Source organism: Cornus florida, unplaced genomic scaffold, assembly GCF_030987335.1.
Source record: "Cornus florida cultivar Cherokee Brave unplaced genomic scaffold, ASM3098733v1 CherokeeBrave_3.0.0_Hap2_Chr10, whole genome shotgun sequence".
Lineage (NCBI taxonomy): Eukaryota > Viridiplantae > Streptophyta > Magnoliopsida > Cornales > Cornaceae > Cornus > Cornus florida.
The window spans coordinates 69,661,888-69,672,096 of NW_026775580.1; the positions used below are offsets into that span (position 1 = coordinate 69,661,888).

The 10,209-nt window shown below is 34.0% G+C and overlaps 1 pseudogene; it reads left to right on the forward strand.

The window, feature by feature from the left end:
* The first annotated feature begins 855 nt into the window (after positions 1–855).
* On the forward strand, positions 856–3,092 carry LOC132279759 (hydroquinone glucosyltransferase-like; annotated as a pseudogene).
* Positions 3,093–10,209: the final 7,117 nt, after the last annotated feature.

Genomic DNA, 10,209 nt, shown 5'->3' on the forward strand with positions numbered 1-10,209 from the left:
ATTTATTTTGTATTAATTATGGTTGATCACAAAGTAAATTCTTAGGCCTTCGTATATTTTAGACAAAATAATTTATTATATATTTATTTATTTAAATTATTATTTTTGTCAAACAAATGTTTTATTGTGATCAAGTTAGAAATAATCAAAGATACCAAAATAAATATATTAATTAAGTAGTCGGATTGAAGGCTTTATTTATCCGATAACTAATTATGCATAGAGAGGTCAAAGTGCAACATTGACATAGATGAATTAATTAAATTGGGTCCATGGATCGGGCCAATTATTAATTCGTTGTACCCAAGAAAATAATAAGCCCAAAGGATTCTCACTCATAGCCCAACTTGATATTGGAATCCTATTAGATTTGAGATATGGTAATTGGAGATTGAGAAGGATTTATTATTTTCTTTCCTTATCTTTATGTTGCCTATATATACATGGTCTATGTATATTTTAGGAAAGACTTGGAGAAGGAAAAATGAATATATTTTTTCTCTTTCTAAAAATTTAGGGTTAGTGTTCTCATCTAATGGAGGCTCCTACAAGCCTAGTTTGCCAAGGTCATTCATAGAGACTTATGGGTGATACCTAAAGGCAAAACCATTACCAAGAAGATGGAGATCCAAGGAGAAGGCATCTAGTAAAATGATCTACAATAAGTGAGAACATTTACTTTAGAGGAGAAATCTAAGGTTTAATCAAACTTTGATGTAAGTTTTTAATTTATTAATTGAATGATATATCATATTTTATTTTGCATAAAACTTGTCTCTATGTGATGAATCAAGATCTATATATGAAAATCCCTCAAAAAGTTTTTAAAACTTACCCGTTTCCTAACACCTCAAAACACTTCGGTCCATCCTTACCCAACTGGACCAGCCCAAAGCTATCATCATCGACCCCTTCACCATCGAGGCTTTTGACGTCTGCAGAGACCTCTCCATCCCCGCCTATTCCTTCTTCACCACCTCCACTTCTTCGCTTGCTTTCTCATTGTACCTCCCCACGCTGGACCGGGAAGTCGAGGGCTAGTTCGTTGACATGCCCGAACCGGTTCAGGTCCCCCGTTGTACACCGATACGAACCGAGGACCTTCTCGACTAGGTTCACAACCGCAAGATTGATGAGTACAAATGTTTCTTGTACCATATCAGTAGGTTGAAATTGGCTACAGGGATTTTCACAAACTTGGAAGATCTTGAACCGATCTCCTTACGATCTCTGAAATAAACCCGGTTCTTTCTAGACATGCCCATTCCACCGGTTCACTCCGTCGGACTGCTGATCAAAGAAACTGAATCGTTGACAGAATTGGACAAAAAGATCATGACGTGGCTAGACAAGCAACCGTGCGAGTTTGTTATCTTCGTGGCGCTCGGAAGCGGCAGGACCTTCTCAACTGACCAACTCACTGAGTTGGTGTGGGGTCTAGAAATAAGTCAGTAGCGGTCGTACTGGTGGTGTGTAAACCCACGGACGCGAGTGCTTCGGCGGTGTTCTTCAACGTGGACAGTGATGTGAACGACCAGGCGGCGTACTTGCCAGAAAGGTTTACCAAGAGGACGGAGGGAGTGGGACTGGTGGTGCCGTCTTGGGCGGCGCAGGTGGCGGTGCTCCGCCACGGTTCGACCGGCTGGTTCCTATCGCATTGCGGGTGGAACTCGTTGTTGGAGAGCAGGGGTGGAGCCAGGATTGCAAAATAGGGAGGGCTGAAAACAATTAAACCCATGATTGCTTAGTGTGTCATCCATGCTCTAAATATATAATTATCATGCATCAGTTATTCAATTAATCCAATAATTTACAACCTTTTAACACATTTACACTTCCAAACTCTAACGTATTTTCACAGTCAAGAATCCATTGAAGTTTGCTTCATACAAGTATTAAAACAAAAAACTACAAGAATGCAAGATATATATGTTCCTTATCAATAAATTCACATTAGAAAGTAAGACCTATGTACTCCACCCCTGACTAGTTATTAATCCATTATATAGTAAATTACCCAATTTAACAAGAAATTATCAAGTAATGAACAAAGTCTTCTTTTTTTTTTCTTTTTTTTTTTTTTTTTCACAAAAAATAAAATTCAATATTTCATTAGATTAACAATAATAATTCATGATATCCATCCACCTATGCCTTAGTGCCTTACATACGAAGAGTTTAGGTCTTGTTCCATAAACTAACAATGTGTTTGATTTATTGGGTTGTGCCATATTATATTTTATTATGGTTTATTTTGTGATTAGGCATGTCTATTGTTCGTGGGCGTACTCATATTTAAGGTTTGACCTTTATAAATTTTATTACTCTTTTTATTTATAGAAATACTATGAATTGGGCTGGGCTGATAGGAAGAGGAAGAGTAGTACATAGGCTTATAGGAACAATAGTACTAAATTTTTTTTTTTCAATTGGACCTTGGCTATAGCCTAGGTTAGCCCATGACTAATTCTTCCCTTGTTGGAGAGCATCGTTTATGGGGTGCCGATGATCGCGTGGCTGCTCTATGCGGAGCAGAGGATGAATGCGATGATGCTAGTGAAGGAGGTGGGGGTGGCAGTGAAGCCGGTGGCGAGGGGAGGAGAGAGAGTTATCGGAAAGGAAGAGGTTGGTGATGGAAGGTGAAAAAGGCAACGCCATGAGATGTAGGGTTAAAGAGCTTCAAGAGAGTGCACAGAATGTGCTGAACCACGGTGGGTCATATGATTCACTGTCTCTTGTTGCAGAGAGTTGGAAAGATGAGCATGCATGAGAATAAGAGCTAGCTCATGAAGTTCTTGAAATGTAAACCCACGCTCCGTCATGGCGCGTGAATTTGTGAGTGATGTTTGTGCACCACGTGCCGCGTGTGTTATTGTTGTCCTAATAAGTAATTGGAGAGGTGTTTGATTTTCAATTTTAATATTTCTTAGGTTTTTGGTGAAAAAAAAAAAAGAAAAAGAAAAAGAAAAGAAGGAGTGTTGCTTCACAATATAAATAGATTATCATCTTTCTTATTGAATATGGTTGCCAAATGGATCTCTCATGTGTCTTATATTATTATATTTCATTACGTGTAGACTAATCATGTAATATCTATGTACCTAATATATTATAGTGTGTTATAATATTACTATATCATTAAATTAAAAATTTAATAAATTTATGTAATAGTTGTATTTTTTATTTAAAATTATTATATATTCATATGTAAATTGTTGTGTTGTCATTAAATGGACAGTACAACAGATTAAAAAGAATTAACTAAAAAATTATTCCGAACTTAATTTAAAGATCAATCAACTAAAGAAAAGCTTAAGCAAGGCTTATATAAGAAATTAATTTTTGAAAATTAGTGTCACTCTGACTCTTTGAGTAATGGAAATATATTAAGCATTATATACTGAATCTCTGCAATAGAATGATGCGACTATAACACGCAGTACATTCCACGTGTAATAATCAGCTTAACAAGTACTCGTGGTAGAAATAAATAAAAATATTTTGACCGAATAAGTTTGCTAACTTTGTTTCTATCTCATTCAAAAGTTTATTGTTAGTCTAAAATCATATCAGACAGTAAATTTTTTTTATTTATTTTAATGGTTAAGCAGATAGACAACTTTGCTCAAGCTCTAATTCCTATCCCCCTTCAACAATGGAGAGATTACACGACCTTCCACTGTCACCGACTTTCATATTACCACCTTTCATCATCGCCGCTACCTCCACCTCTACCACTAACGCCACCTTCACCGCCACCGCCATCGCCACCAACTTTTAGCACCACCACCATTGTCGTCGTTACCTCCACCAGTACCACTAACTTCCACCACCGCCACATCCACTGTGGTCTTCTACCACCACTACCATCACCGTCACCTCCATTGTCTTCTACCACTGTCACCTTCTACGTACCACCATCTACACTACTGTCGTCTTCCACTGCCACCTTCTACGTACCACCATGCCACTGCTTCCACCATTATCACCTACACCACTGACGCCTTCCACCATTACCACCGCCTACTACTGCTTTCCACCACCACCACCACCATTAACCAACGCCACAATTTCTTAATCTTATTTTGTCAATTAAATTTTTTTGACACTTACAGGAGTATTTTAGAGAATTTAATTTTAAATTCATTATTTTTTAAATTTTACATTAGCTCATTTATGTAAATTTTATATTTACAACCAAATAATAAAATGAGAATGATCATTCTATTCCATTTTCATTCTCATTCCTATTTTTACTTATATTCTATTTCATTTCTTCACAATAAAAAGAACATAGCATTTAGTTTTACATGGTGCGGCCAAATTTTTTTTTTTTTTTTTTTATTATTTTTTGGGGGGGACTTGGGCCACTGAAACATTACACTGTCCATTACTGACTTTGGTAACACGTGACATTGTCAAATGTCTAAAGTCGGAGCCCATCGCAGGTCCGTGCCTACGCCATTGTGATTCAAACTGAAACCCTCTTTCCGTACTTGTTTTGAGAGAGAGTACGTTTTGCATGTGTGTGTATCATACTGTATTTGTGAAATACTGGCAGCTTTATTTGAAGTGTAAAAACACCTTGTTGTTTAATGGGCAAACAAGTTGAAGTCATAAGTACCAGTGATGGAGATAGCGCTTGCCAACTTTTTTGACTTCAAATAAATGAAGATGCAGTGAGATTTTCGGACATATCTGGAAGACACAGCCTAGAAAGTCATTATTATTATTATATTATATTATGATTATTGAATTTCACGTGAACGATGTATGGGCATTGCAAAAAGTGGCCTTTTATGATTACCAATAAGAATTCTCCATTGATAACGAATAAGATGGGCATTTCCTGTAAATTGATCAGCCCCCCTCCCCCCTCCTCTCTTCCTGTCTCTCTCTCTCTCTCTCTCAATAATTTGGATATGCACCAAATTACAATACTATGTGTGTTTTTGGAATCTAAATATTATGTTAAATTTTGACATACAAATCTGGTGATTTGAAAGAACAAATTAATATGAGATTATACAGTCAAAAATTCGTATAAGAAAATCATTCATTTTTTAACTACGCCCTTCACTCAAACTTTCAATTCTTTTACCAAACTGAAGCTATATATATATATATATATATATATATATATATATATATATATATATTAATTTTAGAGTATTTTGAGATACTTTTTATTATATCATGGAATAATGTCATTACGCGTTATGTGATTATTTATTTATTTAATTTTTTTAAGGCTCAACATGTACTAATTACCCAAAAGAAAAAGTACTCATTACAACTATTAGAGCAACCCCAGTGCAAGACACTCTTTCCATTCTACACTTTATGTAAAATGTATAGCCACATCAGCAACTTTATGTAAAATGTACAGCCACATCAACAATTGGTTGTGCACTTATTTTGGAGACTCCAAATTCTTGTTACGTACTTATTTTTTCATTTTAGACTTTATTATATTATTATTTTTTAAAAAATAAAATTAATTTTTTTTAATTTTTTTTTCCAACAGTTTTATTCTCAACAACTATAATACTAACGGCTATAATTGTTTGCTCTGATTATATATTTAGATACAAGATTTAAAATATATATATATTAAAAAACAATAATATATATATATATATATATATATTTAAAATATATATATATATTAAAAAACAATAATATATATATATATATATATATATATATATATATATATATATATATATATAAAGTGCATTACACAACGTCCTACAAATAAAACAAAACAATACAACTTAGAAAAAAAAATATACATTAATACTTCCACACATGAAAAAAAATATAGTAAACATTACAATTAATTGCCCCTTTTTTGCATAACGCTCCATAAATAAATAAATTAAATTGATAAGTCAAAAAGTTCAATTATTTTTTAAAAAATAATTAATTAAATTCTTATGCAAATTAAATTACTCTTTTTATTTATTTTAAAAACATAACTCTTTTTTAATTAATTAAATTATGACTCTTTTACATTAATTATTTAATACAATACACATAGAAAAATATACACAATATGTGATACCCCTCAATTCTAGAGCCACGGGTGATCAAGTCTGAGTGCATATCCGAGGGATACCAAACAATTAATATGTAAACAAGCAGAAAATAAAAACTGAATTAAGAATAAATTAATAATATGCTGAAAGAAATCTAAAATAAGAATCCTCAAACTTGAAATAATAAATTAAGTATAATTTAAAACCGTACAACTCGGGAATCCACCTAGTGGACCCCTAATCTCAAAACCTTGTATAAATTTACAGAATTAAAATTCAAAATTAAAATAGAAAGGAAATCCTATGTAATCGGAAGAGTGAGTGTCTGTATCTGCATCAACACGATCAAGCTCTAAGCTTGGTACTGTCAAACACCTGAAAAAATAATAGAGTGGGTCAGGCCCACATGCAAGTCCTGATCTACTACGATCCAAATAAGAATCCGATACGCAGATACATTTTAGATAGACTCAACAATATCTAGTGTATTCCATATATGTATATATTATACATGTATATATTATAATTTAAAACCGTACAACTCGGGAATCCACCTAGTGGACCCCTAATCCCAAAACCTTGTATAAATTTACAGAATTAAAATTCAAAATTAAAATAGAAAGGAAATCCTATGTAATCGGAAGAGTGAGTGTCTGTATCTGCATCAACACGATCAAGCTCTAAGCTTGGTACTGTCGAACACCTGAAAAAATAATAGAGTGGGTCAGGCCCACATGCAAGTCCTGATCTACTACGATCCAAATAAGAATCCGATACGCAGATACATTTTAGATAGACTCAACAATATCTAGTGTATTCCATATATGTATATATTATACACTATAGGACGCTCACTAGTCCAATAGGTATGTCTCAGCCTGAGTAGAGATACCATACAAATCGCACGTAATGTGGTCATATGTATCTAGACCTACTAGGGAACAAAACCACTGTTCAGTTATCCATCCTAGGCGATATACGTACCCTAACCATGGTTCTGAGACTCAAGCTCATACCATGGCACCATAACATAATTATATAAAGTCCGTTCAAGGTGTGTCATTCAAATAGTTTATTGACCTGACACATAGTTATAAGTAGGACTTAACTTTTGTAGTTAATTCATCTTATTTCAATATTGGTAGGACTTAGTGTTTGAACTAATCCATTCCCAATATAGGTAGGTTTCAGTGTTTTGAACTGAGCCGTCCATAATATGCCATACCTGTGCATAAATATTCACATAAGTAGGACTTAACTTTTTATAGTTAATCCAACTCATTCCAAAATAGGTAGGATTTAGTGTTTTACTAATCCTTCCCTAGTATGCCACCGTCCCATAACGATGCACACAATCCTCCAAACAACATAATTGTAAAGACAATAATTGTTATCTATCAACCATTATCCAGAATATGCATAAATACAGTTTAGTATATATAACATGACATTAGGCATTCATTATAGAACCTAATCATCACATTCCAACCATTTAAATTGCTAATATGAGTCATAGCATTTAAATCCTCCATTTACCATAGTTGCCCAAAAACAGTATAAATGGTTATCAACTATATTCCAAAATAAGTACAGATATAATTTCACATGTATAAAACTAAATCATGCATCCACTAACAGAGTTAGAATCCAAATCCCAGTCCTTTAAATTTGTAAAATAAGATCACACAATCTACCTCTCCAAACAGTGTCATATTGATGCAATGTATAACAGATTTAAGCACCAGTTAATTCCATTTAAGCATACACATATTTAAATTACTATATGCTTACAACACAGCTGAAAATATGATTCTCAATTTAAGATTTTTCAGAGACATCAAAACTTCAAAAAAACAATAAGTAACAGAAGCATTCACATCCTCCAACTAGTCCCTAAACTGCTCCAGTTGATTAATAAGATGACTATTAATTAGTCCAACACAAGCATGGCTAAATTAAAGTAATCCATGTTACTTATAAGCCTATTTAAACATGATTAATCAAAATTAAATCACATATAAATAATCCTCCAAGTTCCAGAGTTTGAACTGGTCAACATACAAGGTGCAACCTGTAAATTCTTTCCCTAACTATACACTGCCTCCTCCTTAATCCCTTTATGAATTCTTGTTTAAACATGTTCTTACAGGTCTAACACAATAATATACCTCATTTGAAACACTTTAAACAAAGTACACAAATTCTGTATAGCCCAAACAGTCCCTAAACCACCCAAACAGTCCCTAAAACCAACCTCGGTGAAGCCTAAGGAGAGAGAAGGCTCTCCCAAAATTGGGAGCCTGCTCCATTTTGCCTAGAGCCGGCTCTAGTACCGTTAGAGCCGGCTCCCCCCTTTGGGAGCCGGCTCTAAGGCCTTTGGGAGCCTTCTCTCCATCCCTTAGCAGCCGTTGTCCCTTCTAGTTTTCTTCCTCACCTCCGACACCACTTACAGTCTCTGTAATAAGTTTAATTACATGTTTTAAGGTCCCATCATAGTCCTAGATTAATTTTAAAGCAATATAATCTAACCATGACAGGAGCTGTAACCCAAGTTTTAAGCATCGACAGTAAGAACACGGGTTTAAGTTTTAAAACAACAGAGACCAGATTAATTCCATAAAATCACATAATGATTACACATGCATAAAAGATATATTTAAGCTTTAGTTTAATCCATAGAGTCTAACTAAGTATGCACAGAACACAGATTCATGGGAAAGAGAAGAACAGAGACTTGCTTTTGAAACTCAGATTTGAAATTCTAATTCACCATCTCTGTATGATATGCTTGTGTCCTAAACTGCAAGTCTGTTCCTCCAATGCCTTGGTTCAACCCAGAAACACCTCTCCTTCCTCCTTCTTGGTCCAACCTTGGTCTAGACCAAAACGTAGACCTCCTCTCTTTATCTTCCTCTCCATGTGTCTCTCAATACCTCACTGTATCTCTGTTCTACAGAAAACCTACGTTTTGTTTTATGATGTTTTAAACCCTAATCCACCGTAATATACATATATATAGGTTTAGATATTAAACCCTAATCCAAATATAACTCAGCCCATAGGTAAACCTAGGTGATAATTAATGACGGCTACCTTTGAAAAGCTATATAACAATCACGTTGAAAACTAAATCCATGTAACCTAAGCCAGTCATTTAAAACAATTAAAGTATTAAATCCCACAAAATTCATTCAATTAAAATAATTAAATTAAAACAATTAAGACAACTAATTAAAATAGAACAATTAATTAACAATGAATGCAATTAAAATCAATTACACAAATATTAATTAAATCAATTAAACAAACACAACTTAAAAACAAAACAACTAAGTCACATAACTAAATCAATTAATCAATGAAAAATAAAATTTAATTTCCAATTATATCCTTTTGAAAATTAGGGGTATTACACAATACTATCAGGCAATATCATTTTTATTCTACACACCATCTTTTTTACATATTATATTATTATTCAGGCACAAAGCTGTGCTTTGTCGGGCACTACTCAAGCCTCCAAAAGTGTAGCATGGAGTGTACAATATGCAATGGGCCCCGCAAGTGTGTAAGCTGCACAACATGCAATTTGCTTCTACACAGTCATAGATATTGTACAAACCTATGAAGTATAGACATGGACACGGATACGGGACATGGGTATGCTACGATACGACAAATTTCAAAAAAACAGAACAATTTATTATTATATAAAAGAAATTATTCTTTTCTCAATTTTTGATTTATATTCATAAATATAATCTATTTAAATTAGTCCTACCATACATCTCATATTTCTTTACTTTTTTTTTTTTTTTGAAAGATTAATCAATTATATATAACAATGTAGATAATTAGGTGGGCTTTAAGCCTAGGCTAAAAATACATGCAACTAAACAAGCTTTAGTAAGTTGTAGTCAATAGGCCCAAAAAGAAATGATCAAAAAACGTATGGCCATAGTAGGCCCAGAGAGACGGCCCATAAGGCAAACTTCTAGGTCATTCTACCGCATCTAAGACCTTCTAGGTCATTCTGCAGCATCTAAGAGAGAGAAAGTGTTGTGCCGCATCAGAGAGAGAGAGAAAGTGTTGTGCCGCATCAGAGAGAGAGAGAGAGAGTTGTGTTCGTTCTGCTATCTCTTCACTAGTTCACCTTCTTTTTCAATCG